Source organism: Octopus sinensis, linkage group LG8 (assembly GCF_006345805.1).
Source record: "Octopus sinensis linkage group LG8, ASM634580v1, whole genome shotgun sequence".
NCBI classification, from domain to species: Eukaryota; Metazoa; Mollusca; class Cephalopoda; order Octopoda; family Octopodidae; genus Octopus; species Octopus sinensis.
In genome coordinates this window covers 34,676,441-34,688,719 of record NC_043004.1, presented here as the reverse complement: position 1 = coordinate 34,688,719, position 12,279 = coordinate 34,676,441, and the positions used below count along the sequence as shown (strand labels likewise).

The window sequence follows — 12,279 nt, the reverse complement described above, 5'->3', positions numbered from 1 at the left end:
CAGGGTACTGTCAAGGTGTCGTGAGTGGGGAGTGGGGGAATGCAATGCCTGGAGAGAATGTGGGGTATATAGAGGAGGAGATGATGGGGGAGCAGTGATGCAGTGAGTAGGTTAGTGAGGACTGGATTGAGGAGTGAGAGATAATCATAGTGTATGAAGGAGAAATGTGAAGAAGAGAAGAGAAGTACTTTGGGAAGGGAAGGGGAAGGGATGTAGTTTGGTTTGTCGGGGTAGGGGTGTGGGAGAGTTTTATTGTGGGACACAACGCTCCTAGAACTCAGGTTTGCTAACATGGGTGGGTCTTTTCCAGATCCTCATATCACCAGCCATCTCAGATCAGTATCATTTCCTATGTGAGTCCCTACATCCTGAGATCGGTCCGCATCACTTCATCCCACATCTTCCTGGGTTTCCCTATTCCACAGGTGCCATCCACTTTCAGTGACCAGCACTTCTTTAAACAGCTGTCTTCAGTCATACGCATCACCTGTCCAAACCAACATAGTCTCCTCTCTTGCATGCTGCATTTGATTCCTCTTATGTCCATCTCTTCTCCCAACACATTTGCTCTTTGTCATTCATGTACATTGACACTGCACATCCAACAGAGTATACTGCCTTCATTTCTCTCTAGTCTGTGCATGCCCTCTGCATTCAGAGCCCATGTTACACTACCATGGAGTATAGCTGTTCATACACAAGCATCATACAGTCTACCTTTCACTCTGAGAGAGAGAGGAAAGTCCTTTTGTTGCCAACAGAGGTAGGAGCTCTCTGAACTTTCTCCACCTATTCGAGTTTTAGTGTATGAACACTGCTAGATGCTGACAAATGATGACAACTTAAAAGAGTAATGGGGAGAAACTGGACAGTTTCTGTGTTGCTTTTTTTTTTTGCATAAGGTGTCCCTGTGTGTTCTTCTCACCACCAGTTATTATTTCAACGGTCGGTCGCTTGCCTCAGTATAAATCATTCTGAACTCTGTTTATCTTTGGTCAATGTGTTTTGCTGACAGAAATTTCTCTCTCTCTCTCTCTCTCTTTTTAACTGCATTTCTGCTCTATGACTATAAATATCTTACAAAGAGTTCATTCAAATTAATGCTTACTATTTCTAGATATTCCCCATGATTTCACACACACACACACACACACACACACATACAGACAGGTATACACACAGCTGCCTACAGTTATTTTTGGTTAACTTATTACCTTCTAAAGACTTATGAGATGTTCTTAAGTTTAAAATGTTGTTATTATATTGGTTGAGTTTAGTCAGAAAACAGAAATAGTGAACTTTGACTTGCAGCTCCAAATAAAATATAATGTTTTAAAATACTATTTTTGTTACCGAAATATGCAGCGCTGCCTTTCAGCCATCTATGATAAGCCTCATTTTAAAGAAGTGCTCTTTAACCCATATATTACTTTAGAGAATTTTTTTGTTTTTTTCACAAAAAGACTTACTAAAGACTTACTAAAAAAAATATTTATATAATTCTTGAGAATCAGAGAAAAAAAAGCAAAATAAATAAAATGACAAAACAAAATAGCAAAGTAATTCCTTTCCTTAAACATTACTCTGATATGTAAAAAAAAAAAAAAAAAAAATCAATGCACGTTAGTCACGGGAAAATTCTGGATATTTTTATTTTGTTGAAGTTTTCCTTTCAAAAGTGTCACTGGTGCTTTTCTTTATGATATGTTTCTTTGCTGTGCTTACGTTAAAAAAAAAAAAAATTATCTCTGAGAAAAATCTTAGCATTCTGAAGCTTTGCCATTACCTTTCACAGTAAAATTGTTTATAGCTGAAGTTTGTATGTTTTGCTACCAAACCAAACTGTTTCTTACATCAAACGCTAGCCACTGCTTCAAAATGTTGCATTTATTTATTTATTTAGTTTATGTTCACTTTCTTTCCTTTGTTAGCAAACAAATGTACTTTCATAATTTGGCATATTCCTTTAATGTTGTTTAAACATTCATAACTGTACAGGGAACTAGAAAAAGTTTAAGAATGGAATGTGGTTAGATAATGTGTGCAAGTATTACTTGCTTACCTGATAAACATATTGATTGATTCCTACCACATCCATAATTATATTGTCACTACTTTTCCAGTTAAATTATTTCCATGGCATATGAAAAAACCTAGCTGAGTCTAGTTTCCACATAAAGAAACTGGTATTCTCCAAAGACAGATTTAACCGAGTTAAAGAACCGTTTCAATTAATATAAAAACAAATAGACGCAATGACAAGTCACAAAAAGCATGGTTAATAGGGTGCTGTACTACTAACCAAAGTTTGTATGTTTATATATTACCATTAATTCTGCAGCCTCCTCCATCACTTATACGCTTTATGTGCTGCTAATTGTATCAACAACTCTGCAGATACTGTTTGGTGGTTTAGTTCACAGACATTGTAAAAGCAAGGAGTGTGTTTGCCTTGTTAACTCTTTTTCAGCTTTTGGTTCAACACCTCATGGTGCTTAGAGGTAATGAGTCTTCGCCATACTCATTTATACTAAACTCAACACATGTAGAAGCAATCATTATTCGTTAATCTATAATCTAATGAGTTAGGAAACTCACCAATTTATGGAGAATAGAAGAGATTTTATGTTACCATGATAGCAAGCTGATTTTTTTTGTGTTCTTTGGTGAGAAATGTATTTTTGCTTCAGTTTGATTAAATTGCGTTATGTGAGGTCTGATTAAAGACAATAGCAGCATGGAGGACAAAGTGTGGTTAGTCATTCAGAAATGCACAAAACCTGTTAACTTCACTTAAACATTTATTATTTGGTGTCAACATTTTCTTCACACTAACTGCAACCTTGCCACTGACTCTTTTGCGACTGGTTTGAGGTGAGGTTTTTGGTCAGCATACATCGGTTTCAGAGGTTTATCCTTCTATGTAAATCAGTTGTTCTAGATGTTATTGCTGGTCAATATATATAAACTGACCAATAGCCTCACTTCAAACTAGCTGTAGAGACGGACCATGTCAATGACCTGGTTGCAATTGATATGATGAAGATTTTGACAGCAATTAACGAACGTTTAATTACAGTTAACAATTTCTGTGTGGTTTTGAATAGTTAATAAGTGTTTTTCATGCTGCAATGGTTTATTTTCAATTCATAATCTCAAACTCAATGGCTTGCCACACATGAACATCTCTGAAATTCAGATCAAGGAGACTTTGGACAGACTTGAAAATATTTTAAAGGTGTCATTAAAATATTTGAGGGGAAAAAATTATGGGATGGGAAGGAAATTATTTATTTAAATGAAAGCTTGAAAGTGTTAATAGACATCAGGATGATTTGTGGCTTAACAAAGACTCCCTCTGTTGCAAAGCTGACTTTAATTTCTTTTAGTGGATAGTTTTAGGAGAACAGGCAATACTCTCTGCCATTTCATGTTCTTTGTACTAAAGAGAGAATGGTAATTATATAGTCGTTATGAGTAATGTTTAATTAGAAGTGTTGAAGGCTGTAATAGGAATAAAATTATGAGAAGGCGAGAGACTGTGTAAATGCATCTAAGAATTAAAAGTATGAAGTTACGAGAACGAAGGATTGGATAAAGTGGTTAGCTTGATGAAGAGTTGCAGACATATTAAGGATGTTGGTAAAAGGATGGAGGTAGAAGGTTATGCAATCAGTTTTAAATATGTTCTGTTTGTGGGAAGGTTTTACTCGTTTCTCTGTTTCTGCACCTAAGATGAAAAAATATTTTCCCTCAAAGCTGCTTTTTCAGAGTAGAAAGATCATTTTTGTTCTCAAAATCTACAATCTTTTTCATTTATTCTTGTCATTACAATGTTTGAAGTTCCAGATTGTAACATATGCACCATTGAAGACGTCAGCTTCTAACTTCAAGTAGTGTATATCAAACAAAAGCCAGTGATTTTATAAAGATGTATGCTGCTGTTTATATTGTGTTTGTTTCAAACTAAATACTTTGATTCCGGGTAGTGTGCCAAGAGTTAGTCCAACTCCTTGAACTTATCCCTTTCTAAGCTTTGAAGTCTATGTTTTGCTGAGGAGGTCTAATGAGATTGAAACATGTCACTTAGCTACTGTTCTCATCTTTTCCTCACATTTGTATTTCCAATGAAATTATTGATGCTTTACTTTAAATGACATCATCCCTACTTAACTGTCACTTTCCAATGCAGATGGCATTTCTGAGTAATTAACCTCAGCATTAGGTTTGTTTGTTTTCCCCTAATTATGCTAATTATCATGCTTCTTTGAGATATAATGATATAATCTTACTTAGTGATTTGCTCATTTCCACTTGGTCAGTTCTGATAAAGTCTATGTTTTATTGAAGAGATCTAATAAAAGAGAAACACACCGAGAGTTTCTCTTACCAATGAGCTAATGTTCTTTCATCATGACATTAATTATTCTAATTAAATATTTGATATTCTGCATTAAATTTATTGATCTAGTTAAATTTGAAGAGTAAGTTAAATGATACAGTTCAACTGAGAATTGAACCTATAACTCTATGGAACTCACACCACTGCTTCTATGGGATATCATCCTACATTGTTTACTTTCCGTTCAATATTAAAACAGAGTTCAATTACCAAGGTGATGCTATCCAACTTATATCAAAATTCTCTCTTTAATTAACTTCCCTCTTGAAGTAATGGTAAGTAACTGACATCTAATTCTAATTAACTTCTATTTAGTTTATTGTTGGTTAGCAGTGATCTTCAAAGAATGATAGACTTGGTTTGCCTTGACCCAAACACCATGTAATAAATGTAACATTACCAAACTCAGCACTGTAAAATTCTTCTGTCTGTTATGAATTCAAATTGTAACATTTGAATTTCAAATAAAAGCTGGATTTGAAACTATAGTAACAGTTGAGAAATTTGTTAAATTAGGTTTCTTATCACATCAAACATGATTTATAGTGTTTTTCTCGTCTAATCTATGATGTTTCCAATGTAATAGCGACATTAATTGAATGAGTGGCTAGATTATCACAGCAGACTGCAGTAATTGCACTGGCAGTGTAATTAGAAACTTACCAGTGATAGGGACTTAATTATTTTTCTTAATAATGGTTGCAAATGCCAGCCATTTATCAACTTTGCAATGAGACTTAACAAAAGTTTTGTTTCTCTGAGAAACTAATGTTTCGTTAGTGCCAACTATTGGTGTAGACCAATGAGTTTTTGGGTGATACTGGTATATACTGCTTAATTATTGATAGTATTTTGGTATCTTAAAGGTTCGATAATTGATTTGTCTTAGTTAGAAGGTGTGATGGTTGTGGGAGATGTAGCTGTTAGGTGATATGGCTGTGTTCATAAAGCTAAATTCTTGTCTTGTGAAAATAAATTTCCAAATTTCATCAAAGAAATTAATGACATACTCAGTGACATAAACATCATGGTGAGAGAGGTTAACTTCATACAGGAAAACTAAGCTAATGGCTGTAGGTTCCCATCTTCTTGATGGTACTGTGATATGTCAATAGCCGACATATTCAGAACTCAGTAACTCAGTCCACTTAACTAATATTAGGTACCACAACAGACTTTGTTAACATTGTGAAATCAAATATTGCATTGTTGGTTTGCTGTTGTAAAATCAATAAATTTTTACAGTTTCTTCCACTGGAGAATATTTGTCTCTCACTTTTGTAAGATGGATACTGTAATGAAACCTCATGCAGCAGGGCTACCTAAGCCTGAGAAACATCATCGTGAAATAAATAAAGTTCTACCATAGGTACAAGGTCAGATTCAGGGTTGAGTTAAATAAAGCTATCAACCCCTGGAATGATGAAAGACAATATGAATGTCTACTGAATCCAAATTCAGAATGCAAAAGGGTTAAAAGTAAACAGAAAAAAGACATTTTGTCAAATGTTCTAAACAAGTTGCCAACCTGCCACTCTCTATCATCATTTAACGTCCATATTTCGTGCTGGCATGGGTTGGACTCTTACACAACAACAATAGTAATAGTAATGGTTTCAAATTTTTATACAAGGCCGGCAGTTTTTGAGGTGAGAGGGAAGTTCATTGCATCAGTCCCAGTTCTTAACACATCCTTATTTCATCGATCCCAGAAGGATGAAAGAGAAAGTCAACCTTGGCGGAATTTGAACTCAAAACATAATATTGGACATTATTGTCCAGTGTACTAATGGTTTTGCTAGCTTGCCATTTTAATGATAATAAATTTTAAGGATTCAAAATTTCATACAAGACCAGCAATTTTGGAAGAGGTGGGGTAAGTTGAATAACCAACCCCAATCTTCAACTGATTCTTATTTTATCAAACCTGAAAGTGTGAAAGGCAAAGTCGACTTTAGGGGACTCTAATAATAATAATTAACAAACCTTATTCAGGGACCTCTTGAGCAGAATGGGCTACTCAACCTGAAGAAAATTCTGAGCACCATGTTGTGCACATATGGTCGTGATGCATGTGCCTGGTGTACTCTGATCAGACAAGAAGTCATGATGGGTATACTGGGCTTCATATATTTTACCCCAGTGTCACTTTGATGACATGCATTGCTCTCTCAATGATAGTAATAATAGTATTTTTTCCATTTATGCCTGACAGTACTTTGAAGGATATCGCAAGAGAATTGAATCACTCTTGGTACATAGTTAGTATTTATTTTTATAACACCAGAAGAATAGGATTATGTAGAGAGGTGGGTATGAAGTTAACCTCCCTCACCATGCCTTATGCTATGGGATGAAGGGATTAAGTGAATAGAGAAGGTCCAGAACAGGGATAAAGAGAGAATAAAGAGAAGGTCCAGAACAGGTTTCTTGCAGTAGGGGGGAGGGGCTGCAAGGTTGCTCATATTATAAAAGAAAAAATGGATGTGGGCTGAGTTGAAGTGGAATGATAGATTAGACCAGCATTGACGAGGTGTCAGTGACTCCACAAGGCACTAGTTGAGTAAACTTGAGTGAGAACAAAATGGGAAGTGTGGATGGGTGAAGATTGCCTGAATGTATGATTACAGGTAGGGAATAGGTAAGAGGGCGAATACTATGAACAGGTGTCAAGGAATGATAAGTAAGGAAGGGAGGGAAACACTTTGTGGAAAATTATATGCCATAGATTGGTAAATTTTCTTTGGATAAATCCGTCTGTGTTTCTTCTCCACTTTTGTAACACAAAGTATCGAATCTATGGATTATTGCTATTTCTGAAGAATTAACTATTAATTATTAATTAAAATATATCCGACAAGTGAAATTATTTTGATTAAATAATCAATATCTGTAGAGTTATTTAGAAACATTTAAACCATTTTTAAAACAGGAAATAGAGGCATTTTGCTTCAGGTTTTAATTATAGTCAACTTCAGCAAACATACATTCTCTCTATCTCTCTCTCTCTCCCTCTCTCTCTCTCTCTCTCTCTCTCTCTCTCCTTCACTCTCTTTCTCAGCTATTATTACACTGACTTTTTGATATTTCTCAATTTTTGTGAAATGTAAATCATGAATCTTTTATTAGAATGATTCCATTCTTTGCAGATTTATTTAAATAGAAATCTTGTAAATGATTTAAAGCAAATCCATTCTCTCAAATGAGAATTAGAAAGTATTCTTCTTAATCGTTTTATACCTTAACCTCTCCGCTCTTTACCATTTTTTTCTCTCTTGGCACTGTCCATCTTTCGTATTGTTGTTGACAGAAGCTTTAAAATAAGTTATTTTAGCAAGCAACCAGTATTATTGGTTATGTAAGAATTTGGTGACATTTCCAGAGATTTAAGACTGGTAGATATTGGCTGAAAATAACTTTCTTATATGTTCAGCTGTCATTGTCATTCAGTAAGCTGCCTTACTGGTAGGTAGGTAGGTATTGGGTTTAGAACCTTCCATAAAAAATGATGACGACTATGATGACATAAGGATGATGATGAGGAGGAGGAGGAGAATGGGGAAGAGGAAGATGTGGAAGTGGTGGTGGAGGAAGTTGGTACTGGTGGTTATTATTTCTTTTCGTTGTTGTTATTATTATTATTATTTCTGTTATTATTATTATTCAGGTTACTGCCTGGAATCAAACTCGGAATCTTGGGGTTAGTAGCCCACGCTCTTAACCACTATGTCAGATGCCCATGGGCATATGGTGAAATTTCCCCAAGACAACTGATGAAGGCTGGAGGGCATATCAGCCAAGGGGCTTAAAATAGAGCGGACAAACAAAGACAGACAAAGGGGTTAAGTCGATTACATCGACCCCAGTGTGTAACTGGTACTTAATTTATCGACCCCTATAGGATGAAAGGCAAAGTCGACCTCGGCGGAATTTGAACTCAGAACGTAACGGCAGACGAAATAGTCATTTCACCCAGCATGCTAACATTTCTGCCAGCTCGCTGCCTATTGCTACTGGTGGTTATGGCTGTTCCATGTTCTTCATTGCCTCCACTTCATCATCCTTGGCATCTCAGTTGACTCACAATTACTGACATACAGGAACAAAGTTTGTATGAGGTGGATGGAGGGTGTGGTTGTCCTGTTGACCTCTTTTACTCGAAATACTGAGATAGGCTTATCTTGACACACACCTTCTATAGCCTTTAGCCATTGCAGACAGAGAATGTAGGCCTCAAAGATTACAGTCACCAAATAACCATTATCACTTATGAATTAAATAAAACTGGCAAAATTTGTGAAAATTCCATGAGCTTCAGGTGTAACTATTGGGATCTATAGGTGTCTGTTGTAATCGCAATAGGAGTGAGGGAGGCAAATGGCAGGCAGGAGAGGTGGATGGAAGAGGAAGTTTTCGCAAGTGTTAATTGAGGCGGTAACAGTGAAAGATAGGGGAAAAAAGGAACAAAAAAGAAACACAAATGAATCAGCACAGACATATTCATGCACACACATACACACACACACACACACACACACACACATATATTAACAAAGCAACTCTGCTGAGAATAGATCTGGCAAAAGCTGTATCTTGGTTTTCATGCTGTCGTCTGGATTAAATAATTGTTGGCCTGTTTAGTGGTTTGGAAACAAGGTTCCAAAGGATTCTTGTTGTTGTTAGTTTTTTTTTTTCTGAGGTTAGAAAAAATGCTTTCACTAATAATAATGGATAACTAATTTCCATGCACGACTTCTGTGATTCTTAAACAAGGAAAGAATGCTTTGATAACAAATCCCTAGTTTTGCCTTGTGTGTGAAACTTGGACTCGAATATGATATTAATATCAGATAATGTAATCCATCACCATCATCATCATCATCATCATCATCGCCACCACTGTCACCACCACCACCACCACCATCATCATCATCACCATCATCATCATCATCATTTAGCATCTGCTTCCCATGCTGACATGGGTTAGACACTTTGACTGAAACTGATAAGCCAGGGAGCGGCACCATTTTAGAATCTAATTTCACATGGTTTCTATAGCTGGATGCCCTTCCTAGCACCAATGCATGAATCTAAGTTTTCGAAACTAAATAAATAAAAACTTCTCTGCTTCTTCTTTTCCATGGACCACCGTGTTATTTCATTGAGATGGAGTATTTCTTGATATACACAACATGGACACCTGAAGCTGTGGAAGAAGTCATCAATCTCAATTTACTCAGGTAAACTATTCATCAAACTTTTTCTATTTTTAAGGTAGCTCTTTCAGGTTTGAGCAGAATGGTTTTATTCTTCATCGCAAAACTGATTTCATAACATTAAATGTTGTCAAAAATCAGAATGAACAGATTCAAAAGAAATCACTACTTCTGTGATTTCAAATTCTTCACTCAAAAATGTCAAAGTGATGTGTCAGTGCCTAGAATCTTTGATAAACTAAAAGTAAGGATGGACCAACATCTCAAACAAACAATTGTAAGATTTGTTTATTGAAGTATTCCGCACCCAACACCTTATCAAATTTATCAACCTGGCTTTTTAAGTTAAAATATTTTCTCCACTAGTATTAAAGTTTATTCTCAATAAGACTCATCATAAGAACTTTGTGATATGTCTTAGGGTATTGGATTCTACTTTTGCTGCAACTTTTTCTGTTTTAGCAACAGCATTTAAATATTCAGTTTTGAATTACAGATATAGAAGCAGTTTTTATTACAGTTCTATGTTCAAGAGATGAGGAATTATGTACATTATTTACATTATTTACATTTGATGGATATTTGTCCTCATCTTCTTTGTTGTTAACACAACATTTTGGCTGATATAGCCTCCAAGCCTTCATCAGGTGTCTTGGAGAAATTTCACCATATGCCCATGGGCATATGACATAGTGGTTAAGAGCGTGGGCTACTAACCCAAGATTCCGAGTTTGATTCTAGGCAGTAACCTGAATAATAATAATAACAGTAATAATAATAATAATATAATAATAATAATAATAATAATAATAATAATAAAATAATAATAATAATAATAATAATAACATTGAAAAATACCTTAGGAACGAGAACCAAGGTTTGAAATTTCCCCAAGACACCTGATGAAGGCTGGAGGGTATATCAGCTGAAACGTTGTGTTAACAACAAACAAGATGAGGACAAATACTCGTCAAATGTAAATAATGTACATAATTCCTCATCCCTTAAATATAGCACTGTTTTCTGCTCCTATAAATTAATACCAAAATGAGGCAAAAAATTAAAAACGTCTCTTGATCCTTCCTGTTGTTGCTACTTATCATCTCCTCGTGATTCTTTCAGCTCCCCACCACACCATATTTACCATCCATCACATATTCATTCTTGGTCCATTTGTCATAATCACCTCTGCCCCCCAGCCCCATCTCTAACCAACCTATCACCCCTCATCTTACACTCTTAGGACCTTACCCACTCACCCTTCATAAAGTCCATATTCTCTCTGATATTTTCCCTCCTGTATTTTGAGAGTACACTCTGACATCTCATTGCCTTCTTCATATCTGCTTCCATCCACTCTTATGTCATAAGGAGTAACAAGACACCTGCAGCCTATTTCCTTTTTCATAAATTAGACTCAACACTTGGCATAAATCCTAGACCCCCCCCACTCCACTCTTTACTAAAACCTCTTCCAGTCAAAATGTCTTATTCTTCCTTTGTCTTTCAAGTTTCTTGGTGACATCAGTGGTGCTGGTGCCGTGAAATTTGGCAGTTAGTTACACTTGGTAAGGTGGCTGACTTTGAAAAGGGCATTGGATCCCATCATACCTATTTCTTTACTACCCACAAGGGGCTAAACACAGAGGGGACAAACAAGGACAGACATAGGTATTAAGTCGATTACATCGACCTCAGTGCACAACTGGTACTTAATTTATCGACCCCGAAGGGGTAAAAGGCAAAGTCGACCTCAGTGGAATCTGAACTCACAACGTAACGGCAGACGAAATACCGCTAAGCATTTCGCCCGGTGTGCTAACGTTTCTGCCAGCTTGCCACCTTTCATACCATGCCATCAATGCCTGCATGGAAGCAAACTTTAAGTGATGATGATGACAATGGTGGTGGTAGTGGTGGTGATGGTGATGATGAAATCTAATTAGACAAAATAGGTGACATAAGAGAGAGAAAGAGAGAGAGAGAATTAGAGTAAGGAATATCTAAGAAGAAGTGGTAGGGTCAAGTCTGAGACTGTTTGACCATTCTCACACAAAGTTGGTGCGATAAGCTTTATATTCTGCTGCAGACTTGTCCAAATCATGACATCATAAACCAAAAAACAGATATAAAAATCATTGGTAACATTGATTATGTAGATGATGATGATGATGATGATGACGACGACGACGACGATGATGATGATGATGATGAGGATAAGGATGATAAGGATGAAAGGGGGATGAGGATGAGATGAGGATGATGATGATGATGATAAGGATGAAATAGTGATGAGGACAATGATGATGATGATGATGATGACGATGGCGACGACGACGACGATGGTGGTGATGATAAGGATGAAATGGTGATGAGGACGAGATGAGGATGATGAGGATGACTATGAAAATATAAAAAGGGGAAACAGCAACTGATTCTCTATCACTAAGCCCGCTCACTTGATGTTATTATGAAAGAATGCCTGGCAGCCATATTCAATATGGCCAGAAAATATTTTCTTCTCCGACTGTTTTTGTCGATATTGAAATCTGCAATTTCTAGCATCCAAAGAATCTACCCATAATGCAACATTAAATATCTATATTCACATGAATAAACATATTTCATGCATTTTGAGTAAAATTCTAAACCAGAATAGTG

The 12,279-nt window shown here is 36.1% G+C and overlaps 1 long non-coding RNA gene across 1 annotated transcript in view; it reads left to right on the top strand.

Annotated features, from left to right (window-relative positions):
* Window positions 1-4,704: 4,704 nt before the first annotated feature.
* LOC118764529 overlaps window positions 4,705-12,279 on the top strand; it is an 11,896-nt gene continuing 4,321 nt past the window's right edge. The window contains exon 1 of the long non-coding RNA XR_005000339.1: window positions 4,705-4,716. This is a non-coding gene — a long non-coding RNA (uncharacterized LOC118764529). The remainder of the gene's footprint in view (window positions 4,717-12,279) is intronic.